This window comes from Schistocerca americana, chromosome X, assembly GCF_021461395.2.
Source record: "Schistocerca americana isolate TAMUIC-IGC-003095 chromosome X, iqSchAmer2.1, whole genome shotgun sequence".
NCBI classification, from domain to species: domain Eukaryota; kingdom Metazoa; phylum Arthropoda; class Insecta; order Orthoptera; family Acrididae; genus Schistocerca; species Schistocerca americana.
In genome coordinates, this window is record NC_060130.1 from 680,577,913 (window position 1) to 680,592,848 (window position 14,936).

At 42.9% G+C, this 14,936-nt stretch overlaps 1 long non-coding RNA gene across 1 annotated transcript in view; it reads left to right on the plus strand.

The window, feature by feature from the left end:
• LOC124554777 overlaps window positions 1-14,936 on the plus strand; it is a 963,296-nt gene that overhangs the window by 360,984 nt on the left and 587,376 nt on the right. The window contains exon 3 of the long non-coding RNA XR_006968446.1: window positions 10,185-10,266. This is a non-coding gene — a long non-coding RNA (uncharacterized LOC124554777). The remainder of the gene's footprint in view (window positions 1-10,184; window positions 10,267-14,936) is intronic.

A 14,936-nucleotide genomic window follows, 5' to 3' on the forward strand; every position in this document is an offset into this window, starting at 1 on the left:
AGTTGCCGATGTCGTGGCGTTAACATTGGCATATGCACAGGTCGTCGGCTACGGAGGCCCGTCGTTAGGAGTGTGGCGTGCATAGTGAGTTCAGACACACTTGTACTCTACATATCATTAAAGTCTGATGTTAGTTCCACAACAGTTCTCCGCTTGTCATATTTTATCAGCCTGCCCAGCCTATGACGTCGGACATGTGTAATGAGGGGTGGGCTATCACAATCTGCCCTGGCCAAAGATAGATGGGGCGCCTTCCTCATTCTACACACGTACAGCACGCTCACTGATAGTATAAGCACCGTGCGTGTGTCTGACTAGTAGTCATTCATCACCAGGTGACGCTGCTGTAGCCTGGATGGGTTTATATCGAGAGCAGTTCGGTGTTCATAACGTTCTGGCTGATCAGTGTATGACACCACGCCGAGAGATGTATCGGCCAGTCCAGCCGATGTGGATAATTCTCATCTCCACAGGAGTGTGTCAAAGACCCAGCTGTACACTCACAATACTGTGAAAAGCAATAGTATGAATAAGAACGTAGGTTTCCGCGACCGGTGTCATAGTATTATGCCGCGTCATTGCTAAAAATTAACAACGTTAATAAACTAAAACTGACGTTTCGGCCGAATTGCAACGGCCTTCCTCAGGGCACGACTGGTTTTGCATGGGGATAGGTGCTTCTATTTATTACAGACTATCGATGTCTGACGTCACTGTTGTAAAACTTTTAATTGGCCCTGTAATATGATTGGCTACTCATGACGTAAGGGAAGATGGAAAGAAAGAGGCTATTCGTGGATGTCCATGTCGTCAACGATTGGTAGCTGTCCGCCAATCAGCGTTCCGCTTCTGGTCGGAAAGTTTGCTTCCTGGTGTGCGCGCAAGTGGACTGGCAGTTGCTCTACAGCTATTTGTGAAGATACGTCCGTGTCCCGTGTAGCTTCTGCCCCGCGACCGCTCGCGGCCCGTTGGACTGGGTTGGCCGGCAGCCAGGACGCCGGGAGTTTGTAGCCGTCTTCTCTGTTGTTGTTGTCAGGCTGTTTAAGTTTGATCGCCTCCCGTATTTTGCGTTCTCGCATCCACGATTCTTTCGCCAGTACTCGGGCCTCCTGGAACCCGATAGGTTGTCGACAATCACGGTGGTGTTCCGCTAACGCCGATTTATGTTGTTGTAATCGTACATAGCGTTCGTGTTCTGCCACTCGTCAGCTGACAGGTCTCCCTGTTTCTCCCATGCAGGCAGCTCCGCACTCACACCATAGATCGTAAACACCTGCAGTGTTAAGAATGTTGACTATATACATAGTGGAACCTGTCATTTCGTGGATACTGTGATTGCTTCGAAAAATCGGTTTGAGACCTCGTCGGCGGAGGACGTTGCCTAGCCGTTCACTGAAGCGTTTTACGTATGGTAAGTGTACCAGTGGAAGCTTCTCTTCTTTGCCTTCTTCTCGTGTTCTGTTCCCTTTGGTTTTAGCTACCTTTTTTATGATTTTGTCATCATAGCCGTTGGCACGAAACGTGTGTTGTAGCTCCTTTATTTCTTCTTTGATGTTATTTTCATCGCTTATCCGGTAGGCTCGGTCAGTTAACGTGTGCAGGACAGAATACTTGAGCTGGGTAGTGGTGGCTCTCCGTGTGCAGGTACCGATTAGTGTGCGTTGGTTTCCGGTACACTTTGTGTCCCAGTTTACCTTCCGCAGCTCTGTATACTTCCACATCCAGAAATGGCAAGGAACCATTGTTTTCGGACTCATGTGTGAACTTTATATTTTTATGCCGGCTATTTAAGTGCTGGAGAAAGTTTCCCAATTCCGTTTCACCGTGAGGCCAGATAACGGCCGGCCGGTGTGGCCGAGCGGTTCTGGGCGCTACAGTCTGGAACCGCGCGACCGCTACGGTCGCAGGTTCGAATCCTGCCTCGGGCATGGATGTGTGTGATGTCCTTAGGTTAGTTAGGTTTAAGTAGTTCTAAGTTCTAGGGGACTGATGACCTCAGATGTTAAGTCCCATAGTGCTCAGAGCCATTTGAACCATTTGAACCCATTGCCACTCCATCTAACTGTTCGCAATATTTTCCCGGCCAGGTGAAGTACGTAGATGACAGGCATAAGCGCACCAGATCGCAGATATCTGGTGAGATCCGATCCTGTAGAATGCGCATAGTCTCCTCAATAGGAACGTTAGTGAAGAGAGATTCGATGTCAAAACTGACCATAATGTCTGATGGCTTTATTCGCTGTTGTTAGTTTGTAGGAATGACGCGGCATAATACCCAGAAGAATTTTAATCACCAATCGTATGAAGTTCATCAACAAAACTTCAGCTGAAAAGCTTGATTTATTTGCGAGTTGCACGATTGAATGATAATTTTTTTTAATCCTTTGAGTTTTGCATAACTTTCACATATGCACCCTAGAGATTTTGAAATTCTCAGTCATGTACAAGTACTGTTGTACTACATGGGTTAGTTTATTAGTGGGAATGCTGGAAGATCAGTATAAATATAAGTTCAGTACCATGGTTGTTACAGTGACGTATTTTTGCGTCTGTTCCTGTAATACCGAAACATTTCGTTCGAGAAACGAGACTTAATAAATAAAGAACGCTGAAAAGAAATTAAGAAACGAGAACGTGGTGATAGTACTGAGATAATGAATAGTGCTGATTACGCTACTTACACATCTCAGATTGGTTTTACCCTATCGAAATCGTGCTGGGGCGCTTTGACAGAAACTGGCGCCCTGTGAAACGAAGCACGGGTGCAAGCTCTCCGCCCGCCGCTGAAAACCTGACACTGGGTAGCGGTGACAGGCAGAGATAATCGCGAGCGCTTACAACTGGCGGCCGACGTCCGGCGTCCATGTGTCGGGCTGTTCGTAGCTGTCCGCCGACGCGTCGCTTCCAGGCGCGCCGCACCGTCCCCTACGCACGACAGGGTGACGGTACGGTAGGCCAGCTTCCAGTGTGGCGCCGTGAATTGTTCACAATGCGTCCATGTCGCCGACAGGGCGTGGTGCGGCACAAGAAATGGCCGTTCCGCCCAGTTAACTTTCAATGCTTGTGGCCCCCGCGCAGTCAAAGCGTCAGCGCTCGTATCCCACCGCCCACAGTGCACTCACCTCGACTACTGTTACCTTGTCAAATATTCAGGAAACTAAGAACCACTCTGAAAGGAGCATATCACAGAATAGGCATTCTGTTTTATAAATAGTCAGCTCGCACTAGTATCTGTCAGTTACAAACTATTAGAAATTAATTCCCATCTTCGTACTTCAGAAAAGTGTTTGTATGCCGAAACCCCTTAGTTTTAAATAAAAAGTAAATAAAAAACGGCAGTTTGTGGAGAAGAAAATGGGTACTGTGGTTATTACATAGAGATTGTATACAGTGCATTATCTGATCAAAAGTATCCGAAGATCGCTATGTAGTGCGAAATTGATCATTATAGGTGGTGTTACGATATGGGGACGGTTTTCACGGTTAGGGTGTGGGCCATTTATTGCACTTAGGAAAATGGTAAATGTGGAAGAATATGAACACATTTTATAGCTTTGTGTACTGAGTACAGAAGAGAAACTGCTCGGAAATGGTAATAGATTGAATCAGCATGACAACGTACCCTGTCTTAAAGCAGTATTATTGAGCCAATGGTTGGTGCACAATAACATTCCCGAAATGGGCTCGCCCGCCTAGAGTCCCGACGTGCGCCCAATGCAACACCTTTGGGAAGAGTTACAAGATAGACTTCTCTCCAGACCCCAGCGTCCAGCACCACTACCTTCTCCAGTTTCGGCTCCGGAGGAAGAGTGGACTGCTATTCCCCCAGAGACATTGACACACATCGTTGAAGTATCCCCACCAGAGATGAAGCTGTAATAAAGGCGAACAGTGGACACTACATTCCTCATTTGAAAGAAATACAAAAATCTCAGCGGAATGGTTCTGTCAATACAAATACGGCCCCGTCCCAAACTATTTATGAAGAAAGAAATAAAAACTTTAACATACCGTTTGTGGCTTCGCTCAGGTTTTTTAAAACTCTTTCCTCATTTATATCTTCTTAGCCTTAGTGCTTGGCTGGTGCAGGTTCCGTTTATGGTCATGTCTTTCTTCACTTTTGCAGGTCGAACACATTACAGTGTCTGACATTAAAGATTCTCGTTTCATCTCTAAGCTTCCTAAGTCAATATCCATTGGATTGTCCACGTCGCGAGGTTCCTCCTGCATCATCCTAGAAGATGATCTTTGCCATCAACCACTCACATAACATAGGATTACCATCAAAGATTTGATTCTCAAATCATCCTAGTAATTGATAGGAATGCTGATGCAAAACGTTGTGCTGAATATTTCAAGCAGTGTCGGAAAGGTAGAAAATTCCAGTGACTGAGGAAAAACCTCAAGGGGCTCCGACAGGGTTCAATTTTGGGTCCACTCCTATTTCCTCTAATTGTGAATGACCTTCCACTTAGCATTAAACAAAAAAATTGGTACTTTCAGCAGACGATGGTGTAATGATAAATACCTTTAGTGAGAGAGCAACAGAAGAGTTGGTAAATGATATTTTCCGAAGAATTATAAAATGGTTTTCTGGAAATGGACGCTCCCTAAATTAGAAAAAGAAACACTATACTCAGTTGTGTACAACAAATAGACTCATACCAACAATCGATGTAGCACAAGAGCAGGAGTCAGTAAGTAGGGCAGAAAACTCCAAATTTTTTGGTGTAAATCTCAATGAAAACTTGAACTGGAAGAACATTACTACTGAGCTTCTCAAACACCTAATTTCAGCTACTTTTGCTCTTCGTATAATTCCAATCTTAGAAAAAAACGTATCAACCTCCTGACATATTTTGCATACTTAGTAATGTCTTCCGGAATTATATTCTGTGGTAACTTATCACTTAGAAAAAAAGTATTTATTGCACAAAGGCTAGTGGTAAGAATAATATGTGATGTATCACCCAATGACGTCATGTAGCTACCTCTTCAAGGAGCGTGGCATTTGAACTGCGCCATCACAATACATATATTCGTAAATGAAATTTGACGTAAATGAACTATCACAATTTGAGAAGAACGATGATGTCCGTATATACAACACTAAATGGAAAAAATCATCTTTATTACCCATTGTTAAAGGTGTCAGTGGCTCAGAAAGGAGTTCCATTGCAGCAACAAAAATTTTGTTTATTTGCCCAATAACATAAAACGTCTGACAGGTAGCGGAGCAAGTTTTAAATCTAATTTAAAATAATTTCTCGTGGACAACTCCTTCTGCTCCACTGACGAATTTCTAATCAGAAATGGTAGCCAGAAGAAAATGTGTTGTATCAGCTGGACTAAAAATTGTAATGTGTTCATTAACGTAAACACTAATCATATACACATATTCCATTCACTCACTCGTTCCACATCATTTCGAAAAAATAAATGTTCAAATGATGTATCGAATACGTAACTAAGTAACATGTACTCTCTCACAGCGAAGAACAGAAGTATTATCTCCGTCCTTGATTTCTCATTCTATATTGAGAGAGGCCAGTATTTGTCGAAGAAGCGCTTTTGGCGGGACAACGTTCAAATGACGGGTGTTCGCTTGTCATGCTTAAATGGTGAATACTAACGTTCACTGTGCTGTCAGAATATTCGCGGAAAAATAGTTATTCTGCAGATGGTGCAGTGCCTGAGTATTCTCTCTCTCTAAAAATCGGAGCTATTCAGTCCCGTCCAGCGTAGCCAGCGACGTGTGGTTGCAGAATTTATACGAAGCACTCAGTTTTCTGGCCTGGCTGTCACATGTGGCTGCATAATTCATAGCAGTCATCAGTTTTCTGAATGAGTGCCGGCTGTGCGGCCGCTTCCGGCGCCAACGGTGTAAGTGACGGAGCAGTGTTCCACGTAACCTGAGTTAGCTGAGTGCTATGCTGCGACCGCGTCTCAATTATTTGGGCGGCTCTGCGTTCCTCATTGACGTGCGCTCGTCCCCCCACGTCTGTAAACCGACCGCCGCTGAATGCTGCATGCTGGGTACGCTTTTATCTGGACTTTTCTTCCCCGTCGCAACTATCGACAAGTAAAAGCACCATTGCTATTATGCAGCGCCTCCACTTGTCCGGCAGGTGAATGACTGTACTCTGTGTGACGTACGAATCTTGGTCCCTGCACGTTCTGGCTTCGGACACTGATCACTCTAACTTTGTCACTGTCAGTTACGTAGCTGTCGATTCTCCTGTTTCGGAGGGCACCTGAAAAGACTGTAGCACGAAATAAGTTACACGCTGGCCATTTCTGTTTCGCTTTGGCTCAGAAAGAGGTGGCGACAGGAGGGGCATTCGGCCTCCCTCTGACATTAACAATCCCACACCCGATAATTAACATGCTGACCCCCGTGGATATACAGGATAATTGCAAATGCAAAAGAAGACCAACGAAGATGTGAAGTTCTGAACACTCATCCAGACTCATGAATCTCCTCTCGCCAGGACCCCACCGTCAACAAAATTCCTCTGCCCCTGTGGTTGTGCATGCTGCAAATTTTCCTCCAGAATAATATGCACCGATAATTAGTCTCTAGACTGACTCGGAGTGCATCAGTAAATGATAGAGCCTCAGTCTTTCATATTCGTTGTCGATGTTAGGTAAGGAAGGAGAGAAACACAGTAATCAGTCGCAACCCCATTAATTTTTATTACTTTTGCATCTCTAGATTTCGACTAGATATAGCCATCTTCAGTACTAAAACGGAACTTACAGACTCAGAATTAATTTACTTTACATAAAACAATAAGCAAAACACCATGTTACGCAAGAGCAGTTATCCACTCTGGTCAGGATATCATCTGAGCTACAATCCAACAAACTCGCGGCAGTACATGGCACCATACAGCCTTACTGGTGTAGAGGCAGAAGGAAACTGAGTTGGTTGTTTAGAGCAAGTACAGTAGCCTTAGTTTACGTCAGGTAGTGCTAGTTGTGTTGGTTTGGAGAGGAGACCAAGCAGCGAGGTCATCGGTCTCATAGCAGTGTTAGTAAAGTCCTCTGTGTTACAAATTAATTAACAAAGTGTCATTTCAATATAGTAGTTTAAAACACTTTTTTAAATATCTAAAATCAACAAGCATATTTGCGTATCATCAAGAACCGAGTGAGCTGGCGCAGTGGTTACCACACTGGACTCCCATTCGGGAGGACGACTGTTCGAACCTGCGTCCGACCACCCTGATTTAGGTTTTCCGGCATTTCCCTAAATCGCTTCAGGCAAATGCCAGGATGATTCCTTTGAAAGGGCACAGCCGACTTCCTTCCCCATTCTTCCCTAATCCAATGGTACCGATGACCACGCTGTTTAGTCCCCTCCCCCAAACCAACCAACCATATCATCAAGAAATGTCAACTTATAACTGGCTTGCTCATATCTTAGAGGTGAAACCGTCCATCAAAACGTATGCAAAGGATCATTAGTAGGATCACACAACTGTCTTATATAAAATTGTTACATCACTTTAGAAATATAAATTAACAAATTAAAAAGATTTTGTTGAAAATCACTTTGATAAAATACAGTTACAAACCAGTCTGAAATTCATATCATAATGGTTAAGTGATCCACTAAATATTTAATATAAAATAAATATAGAAGTCCTTGTAAACAATTTTTATAAAGAACTGTTAACAGCATAGTAAAGTAATGAAGATGATCATCGAAACACTGATTTAACCAGGTATATTTAACAAAACATAAACGCCCTCTATTGACGTAAAATTTTATATATAAACGTATGACGTAGCTCCATCTGCGTTACGCTCTTTGCTAAAAGACAAAAAAACAAACTACCGTTATACCTAGCCTTTAGGGCTAGAAAATCAATGATGATTTACTTGTTTGGTGGTAAAATAGATGTAGCATTGGACAGTACCAGCAAAATGGAAGATGAAACGATCAACCAACAATCATAATCTGGGTTCTCTCATACTAACATGCCAAGTGTTGTCTTTTTAAAGGTAGACCTAAATTCCCACAGAACGATACTGGGTCGTGACGTCCTTTTCCCTGAAGGAGGAAATCGTCGAAGAGCCCAAAAAAATGGCTGCTTTTCACCAACACCTGCTCATTGAGCAGATGAACGCCAGAAAATAGATGTAGCATTGGACAGTACCAGCAAAATGGAAGATGAAACGATCAACCAACAATCATAATCTGGGTTCTCTCATACTAACATGCCAAGTGTTGTCTTTTTAAAGGTAGACCTAAATTCCCACAGAACGATACTGGGTCGTGACGTCCTTTTCCCTGAAGGAGGAAATCGTCGAAGAGCCCAAAAAAATGGCTGCTTTTCACCAACACCTGCTCATTGAGCAGATGAACGCCAGATGACCTCTCTATATCCTCCAGGACGTCCATGAATCTGCCTGTCTCAGCTTCGTGCAACAACTTGGCACCCGACCTCAGAAGGGGGAAGGCGTGTCAAGTCTCAGCCAGGTGGGTAGCGAAATGGATCTGTGAACTATATCCCACCTATCCAAAGCTACATGTTCCTTAAACCTGATTTCAAGTTTTCTACCTCTCTGTCCCACTTAACAGGCGTCGCAGTCTGGACATTCCATTCTGTGCAAACCCGTCCAAGGATGTTTGTAGCTGAGAAGGAAACTTTTATGTTTTGTTTTTTGAAAACCGATGGCATTTTTGTGCTGAAAGTGGCATAGTACGGCAAGCAGATGTATTTGTTATCTGTATACTCCATTTTGTTGCTACCTGCGATTTCTCTCAGGTTTTTCTTTTCAGTTAGTTCCTTTATCGAGCCAAAGTTGATATTAGGTAAGTCTGCAGGCATTCGTAGCCATTTTCATTAATAGAAAATATAGGCATACTCATAATCTCTTCTCTTCGAAGTTCTTGATTGCTCCAAATTGTGATCCCTTTGCTGGGATCTTCTTCACGGCTGCACTGGTGTCCCTGGATGGCAGGGTGGCTTGTCGACCATTGAAGAACTTTGAAGAGGATTATGCAGCAGACTAACAATTCAGAAGATTGTATCGTCAATTCTCGATGCTGTTGACTTCGCAAGAAATGGGTCAGTCTTTACACTGCCTTGAGCGGCACACACATTCACGCATTGTGGCATACAAGTGGATTGCCGTGGGCCTCACAAACAGCTTATCCGGGAACTGCTATTCCTGAGCAGCTGTCAGCTCTACAATCTATTGCCATGCACTCTAAGGTTAGGTATCCACGTGTAGGATGGTTATTCTTGGTCCCCTTTCTACTGACCTGCAAATATTACTAGGATCTCATGACGGTCTTTAAAGACTATAAATGACAAGTTTGTGACAGGAAGATTCGAAGCTACTGAGCCGGCGGTGAGTCTCTTATCTTACTGAAGGCGTCCTAGACGTTTGGACTGCAAAAATGGGTGCAAACGTCGTGTTCGTGGCATCATTTCATAAATGCCACAAAGAGATTGCATGTGCTCAAACCTACAGGGCAAACGTGATTGATATTGTGGATCTAGGACATCGATTTTCGTTTTCCATGAATCAGGTGCCAATTTAAGGCAAGGAATGCTCCACTCTTATACTAAGAGTAACGTTGCGGCTTGCCAATTAATTACGACAGTAAGACATTTAGATAGTTTGCCTTTTCACTTTTCACACGCCTTTACCTATCCATCCACCCCCTTCCATACATACAGATTCCTTTTATAAACCCATACACCCCTGACCCTTTCACATACACAATCGCCCTTACATATAGCAACCTACGCCTTTGCATAACAACATCCATCCATCTCTTTTCACACGTATCTGCTCGTTTAGATAACTACTGCCACTCACACCTTTACATACTCGACTTTTTTTCTGCACTCATGTCTTCCTCTGCTGTTTTCACGTAAATCAAATTAAACGTCTGACCTGTGCTTGCGTCCATTAGGATTACAGATATCGAATTTTCGTTGTGTGACATGTCCGTATCTTGAGAGGCTTAAGAACTAGCTTTCGTGGACAACTAAAATGTTTTAACATTTTCACTACGTTTGCACTTTGCATGAATTGTGTGTCTAACATGAGCTTGTCACTCTGAGTAATAACGAAAGGCTGTTAATATGTTTAGAGCAAATAAGAATTAATTACTTTCCTGTATTAGTTAGTGAAAACAGGGAAATTTTGTTTTGTTCCAGATTTTACGCCTCACCTTTCTGCTAGAGTGCATGTGATTCCGATATTTGCTGCAAGTTCGTCTCACATCAAAAGCTGATCCAAGTAAGTTTCGCTTATCAATTTCTGCGCCGTTATTTAGTTGTATGAGCAGTATGTGATCCCATGAATACAAAGACTGTTTGCTTGGTTATCAAACATTACTTTTAGTTACTGTTCACGATATGTTCAACACCCTGAGATTTATTTTCAGAAATTATATAGCTAAATGTATGTTGCATATTTTGTTTCAGCATTAGAGCGTAATTTCAATTCGATTTTATTTTATTCTGTTGATGTTGGAGCCTTCCGATCGCTTTCTTTTGTTTGGCTGTGTCTCAGTTTTAAGAACTTCTCAAGAACTACATTGGCAAATAGTTTTTCTTTCAAACTATATGCAGATATATGGGGATGTACGGCCGCCTGGTGCAAATATTTCTATTTGACGCCGTTTCGGCGATTTGTGCGTCTTTGTGATGAAGATGAGATGAAGTGACAAGGGCTACACAACCACCCACTGACCGAACGAATAAAATCTCAGACCCGGGCCACAGTCTAATCTGAGATCTCGTGATCGAGTGGCAACGAACCTAACCACTACACCACCAGCTACAGACTCTAAGTATAGATATGGGTCAAAAATCGGGATTTCGTGTGAGAGTTTCACTTGAATGCACCGGTGTGACTGTTGTATCTATTCCTGAAATGTTTGTTACTTTTTCCAAATAATGTTTGTAATGAAAAGATGATTTTTTTATGCACATGAGGTTTTGTTCGAGTTTATATATACCGGTACCTCGTGCCTAAGTTTTCATTTCTTTTTTGTAAGATGAATAAGAAATTCTTAAATTGTATACACTAAACGGATTTCCGATATTTTGGGACATGTTCTACATAGGGTGATGGAGTTGCCCCTTCCACTGTAGTTTTATGCAACCCGCAGTGACATATCTGCCTTCAAAAACCACGCGCGAGATTTTCATATTATTTCGCTCGCTATGCACAAACTAAAAAACCGAAAAGTTAACAGGCCCTTTCCTTTAGGAAATTAAATGTAGTTAAATTCTGTACCGGGATACGTTGTCACTAGAGGCCGTAGTTTTAGAGTTATTCAAGAAAAATGTACAAAATTGACTTTCAAATGCATCCCCAGTCCTCACTCAAATCACACCGGTCAGGCCTTCTCGTTTGTTGTTCATGGCACTCCCTCCCAGCACTGTATCAAAGTTTGTGACTCCACGATTTATTTCCCACATTCGATCTCGTTTGGTTTTCGTTGACGGGCATTATTACGCCACATTGATACTCGAGTACTTACAAGTTATAAAATTGACGTTTGTGTATATTTTACCTAACAGTGCTGTAAATTTTAACAGGAGAAAATAGACTGTTGCATGGTTGTATTCGTCATTCCTTCTTACTACGAAATTACTGTACTTGTAATGGTTAAGTTTGGGTCGAATTGTCATCGTAATTAGTTTTCGTGTAACGCTTAAATAAGTCGTATTTCATTCATTGCCCTCACGGGTATGTTTAAATTAATATTGTTAACGAAATATCCGACTGTGATGTTGCCATAATAGCCCAATAAATAGATCAAAAAAGGTAAAATATCGGAAAAAGTACGCGCAGCCGGAAATGTTTGTGTAGTTGTAGGAGGGAGTGGCATGAACTAGGTACTAGAAAGCCAGATGGGTAAGGATGGAGTATGGAGGTGTAAGTGCGTTTGAAGGTCACTTTCATACGTTTTCATTGTATAACTTGAAAACCGTGGCCTCAAGCGAGAACGTATCACAGTACAAAAATTTAACTACATCATATTTCCCACAAAAAAGGTCATTTTCATTTTTCCTGTAGGACTAATAGTTTGAGCGTAGCGAGAGAGTGAATATGAAAATTTCTCTCGTGGTTTTTAAAGGCCAACTGTAACATTGCGGGTTGCATAAAATTAGAACGGTAGGGTTAGTTGACTTACTCTGTATATATAGTGTGGATGCTGTTGCTACTGTACCTGAGTTTGCTTTGGGTACAAACTTCTTTTTCTGTAGATAATAATCAAACGAAAAGTAATGCATAGCCAGTGTGGTTCCTCACGCAGGTCATGTTCGATGTGAGGGTCTATAAGCAATATATTTTGGTAGTGATGGATAGTAAGAAGTGCCAGGAATTTTGGTGACAGCGGATTTGCTTTTCCTGAATTCTTCTTGCAGATTATTAAAGATATTAAATATGATGCGTTTGTCTTGTTACCCCGTACATCAGCTGTAGTGTATTATCATTGTAGCACTTGTAATGAATTATTTTTTTACTGGGTTGGTGCGACAACCTACAATTCTTCTGCACGAAGTCTTAAAATACGCGACGGTTATTGTGCTTGCTATATTTGAGCCAGTATCTTACTACATTTTGTTACTGAAAGTGAAGTAGATCTAAACAAGAAATAATTCGACCAATTCAGTATTCTAACTTCTGGTATGGACAATTACATTTAATTAGGTTATCTTTTATAACAGCACAGTATTGCACTCTGAGCGTATTAGTATACAGGATACCAATATCAAATGAAATCATTTGGTACGCCGACGTTTCGGGGGCCTGTTGTGCGACATACGTAAAAGCGAGTGGCAATTAGCTGAATTGGACTTGATATCCCTTTTGGTTGATAGCGAAGTGTCTTGATCCAAATCCTATGGTTTTCCCGCTGTGGGCCCAGCTGAAGCAGTTGTACCATAACAACCAACCGGAGAGTATGTCCGAGCTCAAAGAACTGCTCCATACAACTGGGACTACGAATGGTACTGACAGACTGCAGGATGTTCGCAGTAGCATGATTCATCGTTCGGAAGCATGTATTTCCGCCAGCGTAACTGATGTCATACACCGTTTGTAAATCGAAGCAAATTTTTCGGTGGATTTCACTGCAGCCAAAACATTATGGCCTCTGCTCACCGTGACGTTGGATGCCGCCTGGTGGCGTTGCGGGCACTTGATGTGATAACAAAAGTATTTAAGCGGAGCAGACACAGAGCACCCTAGAGAAGATACTGGAAGCAAATGGGGAAGGCCATTGAGATAAGCAATTTTCACAAAGAGCGCAATATTATTGCGCAGAGACTGTGAACGAATATTTCAAAAACGGCGAAGGTTCAAATGGTTCAAATGGCTCTGAGCACTATGGGACTCAACATCTTAGGTCATAAGTCCCCTAGAACTTAGAACTACTTAAACCTAACTAACCTAAGGACATCACACACACCCATGCCCGAGGCAGGATTCGAACCTGCGACCGTAGCAGTCCCGCGGTTCCGGACTGCAGCGCCAGAACCGCACGGCCATCGCGGCCAGCACGGCGAAGGTGGTCGAATGTTCACGTGCTACGGTCGTGAGCATCTAGACCTACGGACAGAGGCAGGACACTGACACTACCAATAGGCGCTAAGTGGTTGGACGTCCACGACTCTGCTTGGTAAAGTAGGATCGATGGTCACCTGTGGCATCTCTGCTGAGAGAGCATAATGCTGGTGCACGCACAGGTGTTTCGGTGCACCCCACCCATCGTACGTTGTTGAACATGGAGCTCCACAGCAGATCACCCCTACGCGTTCACATGTTGACCCAATGACATCGTCAATTACGACCGCAATAGGCATGGGACCATCAGGATTCGACCGTCGATCAATAGAAACGTGTCGATTCATTGGGTGAGTCACATTTTTGCTTCACTAGGTCGATGGTCGTCTCCCCAAATGCCGTCATGGAGGTGAAAGGCGGATGGAAACGTGCAGCGCACCACAGACACAGACTGGTGGGTGCAGTGTTATGCTATGGAAGACATTCTCCCGCGCTTGTATGGGACCTGTGATAGTAATCGAAGATACGCTGACAACTGCGAACCACCTGCATCTCTTCATGCTTGATGTCTTCGCCGACGGTGATGTCTTCTTTCAGCAGTAAAATTGTCCGTGTCTCGGAGCCGGAATCGTGCTACAGTGGTTTGAGAAGCATTGCAGTGAACTCACATTGACATCTCGGAGATCAAATTCGCCTGATGTAAATCTTATGGAACCCATCTGAGTCGCTATCTGGAGCCGTCATCGCGGACGCAGATCGGCGGCCCTCTATTTACGCGAATTACATGACCTGAGTGTAGACGTCTAATGCCACACACCTCCACGAACCTACCAACAAACTGTCGGATCCCTGTGAAGCAGAATCAGTGATGTACTTCGTTTCAAAGATGGACAAACTAGCTATTAAGGAATTGGTCATAACGTTTTGGCTCATCAGTGTAATTACTAATGTGGTTGTAATTGCATCGAACTTTGTTCGTGACACTTAAATACGAGTATACGGTTTGATAGAAAGATTGATCATTAGCAAGGTAATGTTCAGTTCCAAAATCTGTACACAGTGTCTTTACACTGAAAACCACAAAACAGTACAGTTAAAGGAACTGACTGGCTTCAAACACTGGCTCATTGGCAGTAGGATTCATAAGTTCACCATTCAAGTACGACGGTAAGGGTGTTGGTGAGGCTTGATATTAAACTAAACCACGCTTTCCTTTCTGTAGTAGTGCCACATAACATGCTTAGTGACGTATTCTCGTAAAAGATGAATCGTACGTCCTTTTGAAAAATAGCATTTTGTTTTTAAAATTCAGTACAGCGTAGCATTGTGAAGAGCTAACATATGAACAATAACGACAATATGCTTTTGACTAATTTCTTAAGATG